The following is a 16160-nucleotide window of genomic DNA, read 5'->3' as shown; positions in this document are numbered from 1 at the left end:
ATAGCGTTGAGGAGCTTGAGGTGACCACTTGCAAATTTAAAGCCAGTTGAGCAGGCTTTTTGACGCTGGCTGGCATTTGTCTGGATAAAAAGTTAATGTCAGAAGTGGGATTCGAACCCACGCCCCTAGAAAGGGACCAGAATACACCAACCTTTGGTAAGGTAAGGATTAACAGTCCTTGAGTCTGGCGCCTTAGACCACTCGGCCATCCTGACAATGGTCTTGCAGCAGCTGCAGAAAAATGTGCTGCAAATTCTGCACACTTACTGAGCAGCATCACAATTCTTCCTCCTGTGCAAACACACAACGCACACATTCTTACGACAGGACTTAACAGGCAGCGCCAGTCATTAAGTTCATCATCCCTGCAATGCAACCAACATTCAAACACAGGTATTTCTCGCAACAGCTCGCATTTTGTCAGCTATCGGGTAACATTTTCTGTATTGTATTTCGAAAGCGCCTTTCATGACCGAACGACGTCCCAAGGCGCTTCACAGCCAATGAAGTATTGTAAAAGTGAAGGCACTGTTGCAATGTGGGGAACGCCGCAGCCAGTTTGCACACAGCAAGATCCCACAAACGGCAATGTGATCATGACCAGATAATCTGGTTTTGTCAGTGATGTTGATGTCGGAATAAATATTGAATGAAGGTTGTAACTGCTTCGTTCCAACGTGCACCTAATTACTGGTGTTGCCCTGTCGACCTGTATGCTGCAAAATCATTTCTCGAGAGTTTACCGTCTGCCACTTCAATTGCCTTGATTATTATCTTGCCCAAAGCAAAGTCACATTTCACTCACCGGTCACTAGTTCCAGAACGGAAACTGCTGCCAGTGGTAGCGTGGCCGAGCGGTCCAAGGCGCTGGATTAAGGCTCCAGTCTCTTCGGAGGCGTGGGTTCGAATCCCACCGCTGCCAGAATTTGTGGCGTGTAATATTTGTGCCCCTTCACCGCGAGCCATGAAGCAGTCGGCTCCCGCTGTGTTGTGATATGACTATTTTGGTGTGGAAAAGAGGTTGAGCTGAGAACGGTGCCTTCAGTTTGTTGGCAAACCGTTGAAGAGTTTGATGTTGCCACTTGTAAATTGAAGGCCAGTTCAACAGGCCTTTTGACGCTGACTGCATTTGTGTGGGGAAAAATGTCACGTCAGAGGTGGGATTGCAACCCACGCCCCTAGAAAGGGACCGGAATTCGCCGACCTTTGGTCAGTTAAGGATTAACAGTCTTTGAGTCTGGCGCCTCACTCCACTCGGCCTTCCTGACACTATTGTGCCCTTGGCCATAAGCATCAGTCTGAGCATTGAAAGGCCTCGGTCCACCAAGGCATCGACTCTGGCAACTTTTACATGCTAATACCTGACTTGTTTGGCTCTGGTGCCTTTTATACTGGCAAAATGTGTTAATGTCGGAAGTAACATTGCAAGTAATTCCCTGCCTGAGTAACGGAGCAGATTTGAGCAGCCTTTGTGTGGAAGAAATCTCATTCTTTGACAGTGGTGCCCTTTTTCTGAGAAACACCACTGTCTGCAGTGGGATTGAAAGCCACAGTACGAGAAAGCAACGTGGAATTCAGCAACGCGGGAGGATAAAAATGTCATGCTTTGAGTCTGCTGCTTTTTAGTGTGGGAATGGGTTGAAAGGAGAAGTCTGATTTTAAACCCTATCCCCGAGAACAGGGTTAGAATGTGATAAGTTTAGAGAGCAAAACAAGTTGGTCTGTGGGCGGTGCGGTGCCTTTCGTTTATTGGCAAACGCCAATAGCGTTGAGGAGCTTGAGGTGACCACTTGCAAATTTAAAGCCAGTTGAGCAGGCTTTTTGACGCTGGCTGGCATTTGTCTGGATAAAAAGTTAATGTCAGAAGTGGGATTCGAACCCACGCCCCTAGAAAGGGACCAGAATACACCAACCTTTGGTAAGGTAAGGATTAACAGTCCTTGAGTCTGGCGCCTTAGACCACTCGGCCATCCTGACAATGGTCGTGCAGCAGCTGCAGGAAAATGTGCTGCAAATTCTGCACACTTACTGAGCAGCATCACAATTCTTCCTCCTGTGCAAACACACAACGCACACATTCTTACGACAGGACTTAACAGGCAGCGCCAGTCATTAAGTTCATCATCCCTGCAATGCAACCAACATTCAAACACAGGTATTTCTCGCAACAGCTCGCATTTTGTCAGCTATCGGGTAACATTTTCTGTATTGTATTTCGAAAGCGCCTTTCATGACCGAACGACGTCCCAAGGCGCTTCACAGCCAATGAAGTATTGTAAAAGTGAAGGCACTGTTGCAATGTGGGGAACGCCGCAGCCAGTTTGCACACAGCAAGATCCCACAAACGGCAATGTGATCATGACCAGATAATCTGGTTTTGTCAGTGATGTTGATGTCGGAATAAATATTGAATGAAGGTTGTAACTGCTTCGTTCCAACGTGCACCTAATTACTGGTGTTGCCCTGTCGACCTGTATGCTGCAAAATCATTTCTCGAGAGTTTACCGTCTGCCACTTCAATTGCCTTGATTATTATCTTGCCCAAAGCAAAGTCACATTTCACTCACCGGTCACTAGTTCCAGAACGGAAACTGCTGCCAGTGGTAGCGTGGCCGAGCGGTCTCAGGCGCTGGATTAAGGCTCCAGTCTCTTCGGAGGCGTGGGTTCGAATCCCACCGCTGCCAGAATTTGTGGCGTGTAATATTTGTGCCCCTTCACCGCGAGCCATGAAGCAGTCGGCTCCCGCTGTGTTGTGATATGACTATTTTGGTGTGGAAAAGAGGTTGAGCTGAGAACGGTGCCTTCAGTTTGTTGGCAAACCGTTGAAGAGTTTGATGTTGCCACTTGTAAATTGAAGGCCAGTTCAACAGGCCTTTTGACGCTGACTGCATTTGTGTGGGGAAAAATGTCACGTCAGAGGTGGGATTGCAACCCACGCCCCTAGAAAGGGACCGGAATTCGCCGACCTTTGGTCAGTTAAGGATTAACAGTCTTTGAGTCTGGCGCCTCACTCCACTCGGCCTTCCTGACACTATTGTGCCCTTGGCCATAAGCATCAGTCTGAGCATTGAAAGGCCTCGGTCCACCAAGGCATCGACTCTGGCAACTTTTACATGCTAATACCTGACTTGTTTGGCTCTGGTGCCTTTTATACTGGCAAAATGTGTTAATGTCGGAAGTAACATTGCAAGTAATTCCCTGCCTGAGGAACGGAGCAGATTTGAGCAGCCTTTGTGTGGAAGAAATCTCATTCTTTGACAGTGGTGCCCTTTTTCTGAGAAACACCACTGTCTGCAGTGGGATTGAAAGCCACAGTACGAGAAAGCAACGTGGAATTCAGCAACGCGGGAGGATAAAAATGTCATGCTTTGAGTCTGCTGCTTTTTAGTGTGGGAATGGGTTGAAAGGAGAAGTCTGATTTTAAACCCTATCCCCGAGAACAGGGTTAGAATGTGATAAGTTTAGAGAGCAAAACAAGTTGGTCTGTGGGCGGTGCGGTGCCTTTCGTTTATTGGCAAACGCCAATAGCGTTGAGGAGCTTGAGGTGACCACTTGCAAATTTAAAGCCAGTTGAGCAGGCTTTTTGACGCTGGCTGGCATTTGTCTGGATAAAAAGTTAATGTCAGAAGTGGGATTCGAACCCACGCCCCTAGAAAGGGACCAGAATACACCAACCTTTGGTAAGGTAAGGATTAACAGTCCTTGAGTCTGGCGCCTTAGACCACTCGGCCATCCTGACAATGGTCGTGCAGCAGCTGCAGGAAAATGTGCTGCAAATTCTGCACACTTACTGAGCAGCATCACAATTCTTCCTCCTGTGCAAACACACAACGCACACATTCTTACGACAGGACTTAACAGGCAGCGCCAGTCATTAAGTTCATCATCCCTGCAATGCAACCAACATTCAAACACAGGTATTTCTCGCAACAGCTCGCATTTTGTCAGCTATCGGGTAACATTTTCTGTATTGTATTTCGAAAGCGCCTTTCATGACCGAACGACGTCCCAAGGCGCTTCACAGCCAATGAAGTATTGTAAAAGTGAAGGCACTGTTGCAATGTGGGGAACGCCGCAGCCAGTTTGCACACAGCAAGATCCCACAAACGGCAATGTGATCATGACCAGATAATCTGGTTTTGTCAGTGATGTTGATGTCGGAATAAATATTGAATGAAGGTTGTAACTGCTTCGTTCCAACGTGCACCTAATTACTGGTGTTGCCCTGTCGACCTGTATGCTGCAAAATCATTTCTCGAGAGTTTACCGTCTGCCACTTCAATTGCCTTGATTATTATCTTGCCCAAAGCAAAGTCACATTTCACTCACCGGTCACTAGTTCCAGAACGGAAACTGCTGCCAGTGGTAGCGTGGCCGAGCGGTCTCAGGCGCTGGATTAAGGCTCCAGTCTCTTCGGAGGCGTGGGTTCGAATCCCACCGCTGCCAGAATTTGTGGCGTGTAATATTTGTGCCCCTTCACCGCGAGCCATGAAGCAGTCGGCTCCCGCTGTGTTGTGATATGACTATTTTGGTGTGGAAAAGAGGTTGAGCTGAGAACGGTGCCTTCAGTTTGTTGGCAAACCGTTGAAGAGTTTGATGTTGCCACTTGTAAATTGAAGGCCAGTTCAACAGGCCTTTTGACGCTGACTGCATTTGTGTGGGGAAAAATGTCACGTCAGAGGTGGGATTGCAACCCACGCCCCTAGAAAGGGACCGGAATTCGCCGACCTTTGGTCAGTTAAGGATTAACAGTCTTTGAGTCTGGCGCCTCACTCCACTCGGCCTTCCTGACACTATTGTGCCCTTGGCCATAAGCATCAGTCTGAGCATTGAAAGGCCTCGGTCCACCAAGGCATCGACTCTGGCAACTTTTACATGCTAATACCTGACTTGTTTGGCTCTGGTGCCTTTTATACTGGCAAAATGTGTTAATGTCGGAAGTAACATTGCAAGTAATTCCCTGCCTGAGTAACGGAGCAGATTTGAGCAGCCTTTGTGTGGAAGAAATCTCATTCTTTGACAGTGGTGCCCTTTTTCTGAGAAACACCACTGTCTGCAGTGGGATTGAAAGCCACAGTACGAGAAAGCAACGTGGAATTCAGCAACGCGGGAGGATAAAAATGTCATGCTTTGAGTCTGCTGCTTTTTAGTGTGGGAATGGGTTGAAAGGAGAAGTCTGATTTTAAACCCTATCCCCGAGAACAGGGTTAGAATGTGATAAGTTTAGAGAGCAAAACAAGTTGGTCTGTGGGCGGTGCGGTGCCTTTCGTTTATTGGCAAACGCCAATAGCGTTGAGGAGCTTGAGGTGACCACTTGCAAATTTAAAGCCAGTTGAGCAGGCTTTTTGACGCTGGCTGGCATTTGTCTGGATAAAAAGTTAATGTCAGAAGTGGGATTCGAACCCACGCCCCTAGAAAGGGACCAGAATACACCAACCTTTGGTAAGGTAAGGATTAACAGTCCTTGAGTCTGGCGCCTTAGACCACTCGGCCATCCTGACAATGGTCGTGCAGCAGCTGCAGGAAAATGTGCTGCAAATTCTGCACACTTACTGAGCAGCATCACAATTCTTCCTCCTGTGCAAACACACAACGCACACATTCTTACGACAGGACTTAACAGGCAGCGCCAGTCATTAAGTTCATCATCCCTGCAATGCAACCAACATTCAAACACAGGTATTTCTCGCAACAGCTCGCATTTTGTCAGCTATCGGGTAACATTTTCTGTATTGTATTTCGAAAGCGCCTTTCATGACCGAACGACGTCCCAAGGCGCTTTACAGCCAATGAAGTATTGTAAAAGTGAAGGCACTGTTGCAATGTGGGGAACGCCGCAGCCAGTTTGCACACAGCAAGATCCCACAAACGGCAATGTGATCATGACCAGATAATCTGGTTTTGTCAGTGATGTTGATGTCGGAATAAATATTGAATGAAGGTTGTAACTGCTTCGTTCCAACGTGCACCTAATTACTGGTGTTGCCCTGTCGACCTGTATGCTGCAAAATCATTTCTCGAGAGTTTACCGTCTGCCACTTCAATTGCCTTGATTATTATCTTGCCCAAAGCAAAGTCACATTTCACTCACCGGTCACTAGTTCCAGAACGGAAACTGCTGCCAGTGGTAGCGTGGCCGAGCGGTCCAAGGCGCTGGATTAAGGCTCCAGTCTCTTCGGAGGCGTGGGTTCGAATCCCACCGCTGCCAGAATTTGTGGCGTGTAATATTTGTGCCCCTTCACCGCGAGCCATGAAGCAGTCGGCTCCCGCTGTGTTGTGATATGACTATTTTGGTGTGGAAAAGAGGTTGAGCTGAGAACGGTGCCTTCAGTTTGTTGGCAAACCGTTGAAGAGTTTGATGTTGCCACTTGTAAATTGAAGGCCAGTTCAACAGGCCTTTTGACGCTGACTGCATTTGTGTGGGGAAAAATGTCACGTCAGAGGTGGGATTGCAACCCACGCCCCTAGAAAGGGACCGGAATTCGCCGACCTTTGGTCAGTTAAGGATTAACAGTCTTTGAGTCTGGCGCCTCACTCCACTCGGCCTTCCTGACACTATTGTGCCCTTGGCCATAAGCATCAGTCTGAGCATTGAAAGGCCTCGGTCCACCAAGGCATCGACTCTGGCAACTTTTACATGCTAATACCTGACTTGTTTGGCTCTGGTGCCTTTTATACTGGCAAAATGTGTTAATGTCGGAAGTAACATTGCAAGTAATTCCCTGCCTGAGGAACGGAGCAGATTTGAGCAGCCTTTGTGTGGAAGAAATCTCATTCTTTGACAGTGGTGCCCTTTTTCTGAGAAACACCACTGTCTGCAGTGGGATTGAAAGCCACAGTACGAGAAAGCAACGTGGAATTCAGCAACGCGGGAGGATAAAAATGTCATGCTTTGAGTCTGCTGCTTTTTAGTGTGGGAATGGGTTGAAAGGAGAAGTCTGATTTTAAACCCTATCCCCGAGAACAGGGTTAGAATGTGATAAGTTTAGAGAGCAAAACAAGTTGGTCTGTGGGCGGTGCGGTGCCTTTCGTTTATTGGCAAACGCCAATAGCGTTGAGGAGCTTGAGGTGACCACTTGCAAATTTAAAGCCAGTTGAGCAGGCTTTTTGACGCTGGCTGGCATTTGTCTGGATAAAAAGTTAATGTCAGAAGTGGGATTCGAACCCACGCCCCTAGAAAGGGACCAGAATACACCAACCTTTGGTAAGGTAAGGATTAACAGTCCTTGAGTCTGGCGCCTTAGACCACTCGGCCATCCTGACAATGGTCGTGCAGCAGCTGCAGGAAAATGTGCTGCAAATTCTGCACACTTACTGAGCAGCATCACAATTCTTCCTCCTGTGCAAACACACAACGCACACATTCTTACGACAGGACTTAACAGGCAGCGCCAGTCATTAAGTTCATCATCCCTGCAATGCAACCAACATTCAAACACAGGTATTTCTCGCAACAGCTCGCATTTTGTCAGCTATCGGGTAACATTTTCTGTATTGTATTTCGAAAGCGCCTTTCATGACCGAACGACGTCCCAAGGCGCTTCACAGCCAATGAAGTATTGTAAAAGTGAAGGCACTGTTGCAATGTGGGGAACGCCGCAGCCAGTTTGCACACAGCAAGATCCCACAAACGGCAATGTGATCATGACCAGATAATCTGGTTTTGTCAGTGATGTTGATGTCGGAATAAATATTGAATGAAGGTTGTAACTGCTTCGTTCCAACGTGCACCTAATTACTGGTGTTGCCCTGTCGACCTGTATGCTGCAAAATCATTTCTCGAGAGTTTACCGTCTGCCACTTCAATTGCCTTGATTATTATCTTGCCCAAAGCAAAGTCACATTTCACTCACCGGTCACTAGTTCCAGAACGGAAACTGCTGCCAGTGGTAGCGTGGCCGAGCGGTCTCAGGCGCTGGATTAAGGCTCCAGTCTCTTCGGAGGCGTGGGTTCGAATCCCACCGCTGCCAGAATTTGTGGCGTGTAATATTTGTGCCCCTTCACCGCGAGCCATGAAGCAGTCGGCTCCCGCTGTGTTGTGATATGACTATTTTGGTGTGGAAAAGAGGTTGAGCTGAGAACGGTGCCTTCAGTTTGTTGGCAAACCGTTGAAGAGTTTGATGTTGCCACTTGTAAATTGAAGGCCAGTTCAACAGGCCTTTTGACGCTGACTGCATTTGTGTGGGGAAAAATGTCACGTCAGAGGTGGGATTGCAACCCACGCCCCTAGAAAGGGACCGGAATTCGCCGACCTTTGGTCAGTTAAGGATTAACAGTCTTTGAGTCTGGCGCCTCACTCCACTCGGCCTTCCTGACACTATTGTGCCCTTGGCCATAAGCATCAGTCTGAGCATTGAAAGGCCTCGGTCCACCAAGGCATCGACTCTGGCAACTTTTACATGCTAATACCTGACTTGTTTGGCTCTGGTGCCTTTTATACTGGCAAAATGTGTTAATGTCGGAAGTAACATTGCAAGTAATTCCCTGCCTGAGTAACGGAGCAGATTTGAGCAGCCTTTGTGTGGAAGAAATCTCATTCTTTGACAGTGGTGCCCTTTTTCTGAGAAACACCACTGTCTGCAGTGGGATTGAAAGCCACAGTACGAGAAAGCAACGTGGAATTCAGCAACGCGGGAGGATAAAAATGTCATGCTTTGAGTCTGCTGCTTTTTAGTGTGGGAATGGGTTGAAAGGAGAAGTCTGATTTTAAACCCTATCCCCGAGAACAGGGTTAGAATGTGATAAGTTTAGAGAGCAAAACAAGTTGGTCTGTGGGCGGTGCGGTGCCTTTCGTTTATTGGCAAACGCCAATAGCGTTGAGGAGCTTGAGGTGACCACTTGCAAATTTAAAGCCAGTTGAGCAGGCTTTTTGACGCTGGCTGGCATTTGTCTGGATAAAAAGTTAATGTCAGAAGTGGGATTCGAACCCACGCCCCTAGAAAAGGACCAGAATACACCAACCTTTGGTAAGGTAAGGATTAACAGTCCTTGAGTCTGGCGCCTTAGACCACTCGGCCATCCTGACAATGGTCGTGCAGCAGCTGCAGGAAAATGTGCTGCAAATTCTGCACACTTACTGAGCAGCATCACAATTCTTCCTCCTGTGCAAACACACAACGCACACATTCTTACGACAGGACTTAACAGGCAGCGCCAGTCATTAAGTTCATCATCCCTGCAATGCAACCAACATTCAAACACAGGTATTTCTCGCAACAGCTCGCATTTTGTCAGCTATCGGGTAACATTTTCTGTATTGTATTTCGAAAGCGCCTTTCATGACCGAACGACGTCCCAAGGCGCTTCACAGCCAATGAAGTATTGTAAAAGTGAAGGCACTGTTGCAATGTGGGGAACGCCGCAGCCAGTTTGCACACAGCAAGATCCCACAAACGGCAATGTGATCATGACCAGATAATCTGGTTTTGTCAGTGATGTTGATGTCGGAATAAATATTGAATGAAGGTTGTAACTGCTTCGTTCCAACGTGCACCTAATTACTGGTGTTGCCCTGTCGACCTGTATGCTGCAAAATCATTTCTCGAGAGTTTACCGTCTGCCACTTCAATTGCCTTGATTATTATCTTGCCCAAAGCAAAGTCACATTTCACTCACCGGTCACTAGTTCCAGAACGGAAACTGCTGCCAGTGGTAGCGTGGCCGAGCGGTCTCAGGCGCTGGATTAAGGCTCCAGTCTCTTCGGAGGCGTGGGTTCGAATCCCACCGCTGCCAGAATTTGTGGCGTGTAATATTTGTGCCCCTTCACCGCGAGCCATGAAGCAGTCGGCTCCCGCTGTGTTGTGATATGACTATTTTGGTGTGGAAAAGAGGTTGAGCTGAGAACGGTGCCTTCAGTTTGTTGGCAAACCGTTGAAGAGTTTGATGTTGCCACTTGTAAATTGAAGGCCAGTTCAACAGGCCTTTTGACGCTGACTGCATTTGTGTGGGGAAAAATGTCACGTCAGAGGTGGGATTGCAACCCACGCCCCTAGAAAGGGACCGGAATTCGCCGACCTTTGGTCAGTTAAGGATTAACAGTCTTTGAGTCTGGCGCCTCACTCCACTCGGCCTTCCTGACACTATTGTGCCCTTGGCCATAAGCATCAGTCTGAGCATTGAAAGGCCTCGGTCCACCAAGGCATCGACTCTGGCAACTTTTACATGCTAATACCTGACTTGTTTGGCTCTGGTGCCTTTTATACTGGCAAAATGTGTTAATGTCGGAAGTAACATTGCAAGTAATTCCCTGCCTGAGGAACGGAGCAGATTTGAGCAGCCTTTGTGTGGAAGAAATCTCATTCTTTGACAGTGGTGCCCTTTTTCTGAGAAACACCACTGTCTGCAGTGGGATTGAAAGCCACAGTACGAGAAAGCAACGTGGAATTCAGCAACGCGGGAGGATAAAAATGTCATGCTTTGAGTCTGCTGCTTTTTAGTGTGGGAATGGGTTGAAAGGAGAAGTCTGATTTTAAACCCTATCCCCGAGAACAGGGTTAGAATGTGATAAGTTTAGAGAGCAAAACAAGTTGGTCTGTGGGCGGTGCGGTGCCTTTCGTTTATTGGCAAACGCCAATAGCGTTGAGGAGCTTGAGGTGACCACTTGCAAATTTAAAGCCAGTTGAGCAGGCTTTTTGACGCTGGCTGGCATTTGTCTGGATAAAAAGTTAATGTCAGAAGTGGGATTCGAACCCTCAACCCTGGAAAGGGACCAGAATACACCAACCTTTGGTAAGGTAAGGATTAACAGTCCTTGAGTCTGGCGCCTTAGACCACTCGGCCATCCTGACAATGGTCGTGCAGCAGCTGCAGGAAAATGTGCTGCAAATTCTGCACACTTACTGAGCAGCCTCACAATTCTTCCTCCTGTGCAAACACACAACGCACACATTCTTACGACAGGACTTAACAGGCAGCGCCAGTCATGAAGTTCATCATCCCTGCAATGCAACCAACATTCAAACACAGGTATTTCTCGCAACAGCTCGCATTTTGTCAGCTATCGGGTAACATTTTCTGTATTGTATTTCGAAAGCGCCTTTCATGACCGAACGACGTCCCAAGGCGCTTCACAGCCAATGAAGTATTGTAAAAGTGAAGGCACTGTTGCAATGTGGGGAACGCCGCAGCCAGTTTGCACACAGCAAGATCCCACAAACGGCAATGTGATCATGACCAGATAATCTGGTTTTGTCAGTGATGTTGATGTCGGAATAAATATTGAATGAAGGTTGTAACTGCTTCGTTCCAACGTGCACCTAATTACTGGTGTTGCCCTGTCGACCTGTATGCTGCAAAATCATTTCTCGAGAGTTTACCGTCTGCCACTTCAATTGCCTTGATTATTATCTTGCCCAAAGCAAAGTCACATTTCACTCACCGGTCACTAGTTCCAGAACGGAAACTGCTGCCAGTGGTAGCGTGGCCGAGCGGTCTAAGGCGCTGGATTAAGGCTCCAGTCTCTTCGGAGGCGTGGGTTCGAATCCCACCGCTGCCAGAATTTGTGGCGTGTAATATTTGCGCCCCTTCACCGCGAGCCATGAAGCAGTCGGCTCCCGCTGTGTTGTGATATGACTATTTTGGTGTGGAAAAGAGGTTGAGCTGAGAACGGTGCCTTCAGTTTGTTGGCAAACCGTTGAAGAGTTTGATGTTGCCACTTGTAAATTGAAGGCCAGTTCAACAGGCCTTTTGACGCTGGCTGCATTTGTGTGGGGAAAAATGTCACGTCAGAGGTGGGATTGCAACCCACGCCCCTAGAAAGGGACCGGAATTCGCCGACCTTTGGTCAGTTAAGGATTAACAGTCTTTGAGTCTGGCGCCTCACTCCACTCGGCCTTCCTGACACTATTGTGCCCTTGGCCGTAAGCATCAGTCTGAGCATTGAAAGGCCTCGGTCCACCAAGGCATCGACTCTGGCAACTTTTACATGCTAATACCTGACTTGTTTGGCTCTGGTGCCTTTTATACTGGCAAAATGTGTTAATGTCGGAAGTAACATTGCAAGTAATTCCCTGCCTGAGTAACGGAGCAGATTTGAGCAGCCTTTGTGTGGAAGAAATCTCATTCTTTGACAGTGGTGCCCTTTTTCTGAGAAACACCACTGTCTGCAGTGGGATTGAAAGCCACAGTACGAGAAAGCAACGTGGAATTCAGCAACGCGGGAGGATAAAAATGTCATGCTTTGAGTCTGCTGCTTTTTAGTGTGGGAATGGGTTGAAAGGAGAAGTCTGATTTTAAACCCTATCCCCGAGAACAGGGTTAGAATGTGATAAGTTTAGAGAGCAAAACAAGTTGGTCTGTGGGCGGTGCGGTGCCTTTCGTTTATTGGCAAACGCCAATAGCGTTGAGGAGCTTGAGGTGACCACTTGCAAATTTAAAGCCAGTTGAGCAGGCTTTTTGACGCTGGCTGGCATTTGTCTGGATAAAAAGTTAATGTCAGAAGTGGGATTCGAACCCTCACCCCTAGAAAGGGACCAGAATACACCAACCTTTGGTAAGGTAAGGATTAACAGTCCTTGAGTCTGGCGCCTTAGACCACTCGGCCATCCTGACAATAGTCTTGCAGCAGCTGCAGAAAAATGTGCTGCAAATTCTGCACACTTACTGAGCAGCATCACAATTCTTCCTCCTGTGCAAACACACAACGCACACATTCTTACGACAGGACTTAACAGGCAGCGCCAGTCATTAAGTTCATCATCCCTGCAATGCAACCAACATTCAAACACAGGTATTTCTCGCAACAGCTCGCATTTTGTCAGCTATCGGGTAACATTTTCTGTATTGTATTTCGAAAGCGCCTTTCATGACCGAACGACGTCCCAAGGCGCTTCACAGCCAATGAAGTATTGTAAAAGTGAAGGCACTGTTGCAATGTGGGGAACGCCGCAGCCAGTTTGCACACAGCAAGATCCCACAAACGGCAATGTGATCATGACCAGATAATCTGGTTTTGTCAGTGATGTTGATGTCGGAATAAATATTGAATGAAGGTTGTAACTGCTTCGTTCCAACGTGCACCTAATTACTGGTGTTGCCCTGTCGACCTGTATGCTGCAAAATCATTTCTCGAGAGTTTACCGTCTGCCACTTCAATGGCCTTGATTATTATCTTGCCCAAAGCAAAGTCACATTTCACTCACCGGTCACTAGTTCCAGAACGGAAACTGCTGCCAGTGGTAGCGTGGCCGAGCGGTCTAAGGCGCTGGATTAAGGCTCCAGTCTCTTCGGAGGCGTGGGTTCGAATCCCACCGCTGCCAGAATTTGTGGCGTGTAATATTTGCGCCTCTTCACCGCGAGCCATGAAGCAGTCGGCTCCCGCTGTGTTGTGATATGACTATTTTGGTGTGGAAAAGAGGTTGAGCTGAGAACGGTGCCTTCAGTTTGTTGGCAAACCGTTGAAGAGTTTGATGTTGCCACTTGTAAATTGAAGGCCAGTTCAACAGGCCTTTTGACGCTGGCTGCATTTGTGTGGGGAAAAATGTCACGTCAGAGGTGGGATTGCAACCCACGCCCCTAGAAAGGGACCGGAATTCGCCGACCTTTGGTCAGTTGAGGATTAACAGTCTTTGAGTCTGGCGCCTCACTCCACTCGGCCTTCCTGACACTATTGTGCCCTTGGCCGTAAGCATCAGTCTGAGCATTGAAAGGCCTCGGTCCACCAAGGCATCGACTCTGGCAACTTTTACATGCTAATACCTGACTTGTTTGGCTCTGGTGCCTTTTATACTGGCAAAATGTGTTAATGTCGGAAGTAACATTGCAAGTAATTCCCTGCCTGAGTAACGGAGCAGATTTGAGCAGCCTTTGTGTGGAAGAAATCTCATTCTTTGACAGTGGTGCCCTTTTTCTGAGAAACACCACTGTCTGCAGTGGGATTGAAAGCCACAGTACGAGAAAGCAACGTGGAATTCAGCAACGCGGGAGGATAAAAATGTCATGCTTTGAGTCTGCTGCTTTTTAGTGTGGGAATGGGTTGAAAGGAGAAGTCTGATTTTAAACCCTATCCCCGAGAACAGGGTTAGAATGTGATAAGTTTAGAGAGCAAAACAAGTTGGTCTGTGGGCGGTGCGGTGCCTTTCGCTTATTGGCAAACGCCAATAGCGTTGAGGAGCTTGAGGTGACCACTTGCAAATTTAAAGCCAGTTGAGCAGGCTTTTTGACGCTGGCTGGCATTTGTCTGGATAAAAAGTTAATGTCAGAAGTGGGATTCGAACCCATGCCCCTAGAAAGGGACCAGAATACACCAACCTTTGGTAAGGTAAGGATTAACAGTCCTTGAGTCTGGCGCCTTAGACCACTCGGCCATCCTGACAATGGTCTTGCAGCAGCTGCAGAAAAATGTGCTGCAAATTCTGCACACTTACTGAGCAGCATCACAATTCTTCCTCCTGTGCAAACACACAACGCACACATTCTTACGACAGGACTTAACAGGCAGCGCCAGTCATTAAGTTCATCATCCCTGCAATGCAACCAACATTCAAACACAGGTATTTCTCGCAACAGCTCGCATTTTGTCAGCTATCGGGTAACATTTTCTGTATTGTATTTCGAAAGCGCCTTTCATGACCGAACGACGTCCCAAGGCGCTTTACAGCCAATGAAGTATTGTAAAAGTGAAGGCACTGTTGCAATGTGGGGAACGCCGCAGCCAGTTTGCACACAGCAAGATCCCACAAACGGCAATGTGATCATGACCAGATAATCTGGTTTTGTCAGTGACGTTGATGTCGGAATAAATATTGAATGAAGGTTGTAACTGCTTTGTTCCAACGTGCACCTAATTACTGGTGTTGCCCTGTGGACACTTAGGTTCCTCTGACCTGTATGTTGCAAAATCATTTCTCGAGAGTTTACCGTCTGATACGTCCTTACTACACAGTATAATTGCACACGAGGCCCATTCTTGAGAGAAGGTCAGTCTGTGACCTGTCCTTTATTCCTCAGCACTCAAGTGATGAAGGTGGGTGGAGCTTCCCCCTTTATACCTGAAGGTCCAGGTTAGGAGTGTCTCCCACCTAGTGGTCAGTGTACTCACGGTGTACAACTTAGGTCAGTTTATACATGGGTTACAATGCTGGGTGAATACATGACATCACCTCCTCGCCCCCCCCCCCCCCAAAAAATCTTATTGGGATCACAGGTTGAGTCTCTCTGGTGGTTTACGCTCCCTTGTGGAGCGTCTGAGTTGGGGCTCCGGTTGTTGGGCGCTGGCCTGAGTGTCTGCCGTTTGCAGTGCCTCAGGCCTGTCCGTACTGCCCACAGTGACTGGGCTCTCCTCCCTTTGGTTCCGGTGTTCGGTCACCTGTGGTGGAGTGGACTCTATATCGTGTTCTTCCTCTGCTTCTTCTATGGGGTTGCTGAACCTTCTTTTTGTTTGATCCACATGTTTGCGGCAGATTTGTCCATTGGTAAGTTTAACTACCAGAATCCTATTTCCCTCTTTGGCAACCACAGTGCCTGCAACCCATTTGGGCCCTGCAGCGTAGTTGAGGACAAAAACAGGATCATTTACATCAATACATCGCGGCCTCGCATTCCTGTCATGGTAGTGATATTGTGACTGGCGCCTGCTCTCGACAATTTCTTTCATGGTGGGGTGTATAAGGGATAATCGGGTTTTGAGCGTATTTTCATTCGTAGCTCTGCGGGTGGAACCCCTGTGAGCGAGTGTGGTCGGGATCTATAGGCCAACAGGAGGCGTGATAAGCGGATTTGTAGGGAACCCCCTTGGAATCTGAGCATCCCCTGTTTGATTATTTGCACTGCTCGTTCTGCCTGGCCGTTTGAGGCCGGTTTGAACGGTGCCGTTCTAACATGGTTAATTCCATTGCCTGCCATGAAGTCCTGGAATTCAGTGCTTGTGAAGCACGGGCCATTGTCGCTGACCAAGATGTCCGGTAGACCGTGGGCGGCGAACATTGCCCGTAGACTTTCTACCGTGGCAGAGGATGTGCTTGAATTTAAAATGTCACACTCGATCCATTTGGAGTTGCCGTCTACTACAACCAAAAACATTTTCCCCATGAAAGGACCTGCGTAGTCCACATGGATGCATGACCAAGGCTTGGCGGGCCATGGCCAGGGGCTAAGGGAGGCTTCCCTGGGCGCATGGCCCAGCTGGGCACACGTGTTGCACCTGCGAACACAAAGTTCCAGAT

General features: G+C 48.0%; 17 non-coding genes across 17 annotated transcripts; 8 read left to right on the top strand and 9 right to left on the bottom strand.

Annotated features, from left to right (window-relative positions):
• Positions 1 to 96: 96 nt before the first annotated feature.
• Positions 97 to 215, bottom strand: trnal-caa (transfer RNA leucine (anticodon CAA)). The gene is made up of 2 exons: positions 178 to 215; positions 97 to 142 (listed from the first exon to the last, which is right to left on the bottom strand). It is a non-coding gene; the product is annotated as a tRNA-Leu (tRNA).
• A 625-nt stretch (positions 216 to 840) lies between these two features.
• Positions 841 to 922, top strand: trnal-aag (transfer RNA leucine (anticodon AAG)). The gene has a single exon. It is a non-coding gene; the product is annotated as a tRNA-Leu (tRNA).
• Positions 923 to 1858: 936 nt separating this feature from the next.
• Positions 1859 to 1977, bottom strand: trnal-caa (transfer RNA leucine (anticodon CAA)). The gene is made up of 2 exons: positions 1940 to 1977; positions 1859 to 1904 (listed from the first exon to the last, which is right to left on the bottom strand). It is a non-coding gene; the product is annotated as a tRNA-Leu (tRNA).
• Positions 1978 to 2602: 625 nt separating this feature from the next.
• Positions 2603 to 2684, top strand: trnal-aag (transfer RNA leucine (anticodon AAG)). Its single transcript has one exon. It is a non-coding gene; the product is annotated as a tRNA-Leu (tRNA).
• Positions 2685 to 3620: 936 nt separating this feature from the next.
• trnal-caa (transfer RNA leucine (anticodon CAA)) lies at positions 3621 to 3739 on the bottom strand. The gene is made up of 2 exons: positions 3702 to 3739; positions 3621 to 3666 (listed from the first exon to the last, which is right to left on the bottom strand). It is a non-coding gene; the product is annotated as a tRNA-Leu (tRNA).
• Positions 3740 to 4364: 625 nt separating this feature from the next.
• On the top strand, positions 4365 to 4446 carry trnal-aag (transfer RNA leucine (anticodon AAG)). The gene has a single exon. It is a non-coding gene; the product is annotated as a tRNA-Leu (tRNA).
• Positions 4447 to 5382: 936 nt separating this feature from the next.
• Positions 5383 to 5501, bottom strand: trnal-caa (transfer RNA leucine (anticodon CAA)). Its single transcript has 2 exons — positions 5464 to 5501; positions 5383 to 5428 (listed from the first exon to the last, which is right to left on the bottom strand). It is a non-coding gene; the product is annotated as a tRNA-Leu (tRNA).
• Positions 5502 to 6126: 625 nt separating this feature from the next.
• trnal-aag (transfer RNA leucine (anticodon AAG)) lies at positions 6127 to 6208 on the top strand. The gene has a single exon. It is a non-coding gene; the product is annotated as a tRNA-Leu (tRNA).
• A 936-nt stretch (positions 6209 to 7144) lies between these two features.
• On the bottom strand, positions 7145 to 7263 carry trnal-caa (transfer RNA leucine (anticodon CAA)). Its single transcript has 2 exons — positions 7226 to 7263; positions 7145 to 7190 (listed from the first exon to the last, which is right to left on the bottom strand). It is a non-coding gene; the product is annotated as a tRNA-Leu (tRNA).
• Positions 7264 to 7888: 625 nt separating this feature from the next.
• trnal-aag (transfer RNA leucine (anticodon AAG)) lies at positions 7889 to 7970 on the top strand. The gene has a single exon. It is a non-coding gene; the product is annotated as a tRNA-Leu (tRNA).
• Positions 7971 to 8906: 936 nt separating this feature from the next.
• Positions 8907 to 9025, bottom strand: trnal-caa (transfer RNA leucine (anticodon CAA)). The gene is made up of 2 exons: positions 8988 to 9025; positions 8907 to 8952 (listed from the first exon to the last, which is right to left on the bottom strand). It is a non-coding gene; the product is annotated as a tRNA-Leu (tRNA).
• A 625-nt stretch (positions 9026 to 9650) lies between these two features.
• trnal-aag (transfer RNA leucine (anticodon AAG)) lies at positions 9651 to 9732 on the top strand. The gene has a single exon. It is a non-coding gene; the product is annotated as a tRNA-Leu (tRNA).
• Positions 9733 to 10668: 936 nt separating this feature from the next.
• On the bottom strand, positions 10669 to 10787 carry trnal-caa (transfer RNA leucine (anticodon CAA)). The gene is made up of 2 exons: positions 10750 to 10787; positions 10669 to 10714 (listed from the first exon to the last, which is right to left on the bottom strand). It is a non-coding gene; the product is annotated as a tRNA-Leu (tRNA).
• Positions 10788 to 11412: 625 nt separating this feature from the next.
• On the top strand, positions 11413 to 11494 carry trnal-aag (transfer RNA leucine (anticodon AAG)). Its single transcript has one exon. It is a non-coding gene; the product is annotated as a tRNA-Leu (tRNA).
• A 936-nt stretch (positions 11495 to 12430) lies between these two features.
• trnal-caa (transfer RNA leucine (anticodon CAA)) lies at positions 12431 to 12549 on the bottom strand. The gene is made up of 2 exons: positions 12512 to 12549; positions 12431 to 12476 (listed from the first exon to the last, which is right to left on the bottom strand). It is a non-coding gene; the product is annotated as a tRNA-Leu (tRNA).
• Positions 12550 to 13174: 625 nt separating this feature from the next.
• Positions 13175 to 13256, top strand: trnal-aag (transfer RNA leucine (anticodon AAG)). Its single transcript has one exon. It is a non-coding gene; the product is annotated as a tRNA-Leu (tRNA).
• A 936-nt stretch (positions 13257 to 14192) lies between these two features.
• trnal-caa (transfer RNA leucine (anticodon CAA)) lies at positions 14193 to 14311 on the bottom strand. The gene is made up of 2 exons: positions 14274 to 14311; positions 14193 to 14238 (listed from the first exon to the last, which is right to left on the bottom strand). It is a non-coding gene; the product is annotated as a tRNA-Leu (tRNA).
• Positions 14312 to 16160: the final 1849 nt, after the last annotated feature.

Source organism: Pristiophorus japonicus, chromosome 8 (assembly GCF_044704955.1).
Source record: "Pristiophorus japonicus isolate sPriJap1 chromosome 8, sPriJap1.hap1, whole genome shotgun sequence".
NCBI classification, from domain to species: Eukaryota; Metazoa; Chordata; class Chondrichthyes; family Pristiophoridae; genus Pristiophorus; species Pristiophorus japonicus.
Note: the sequence above shows the minus strand (reverse complement) of the source record. Positions and strands in the feature narration are given on the sequence as shown.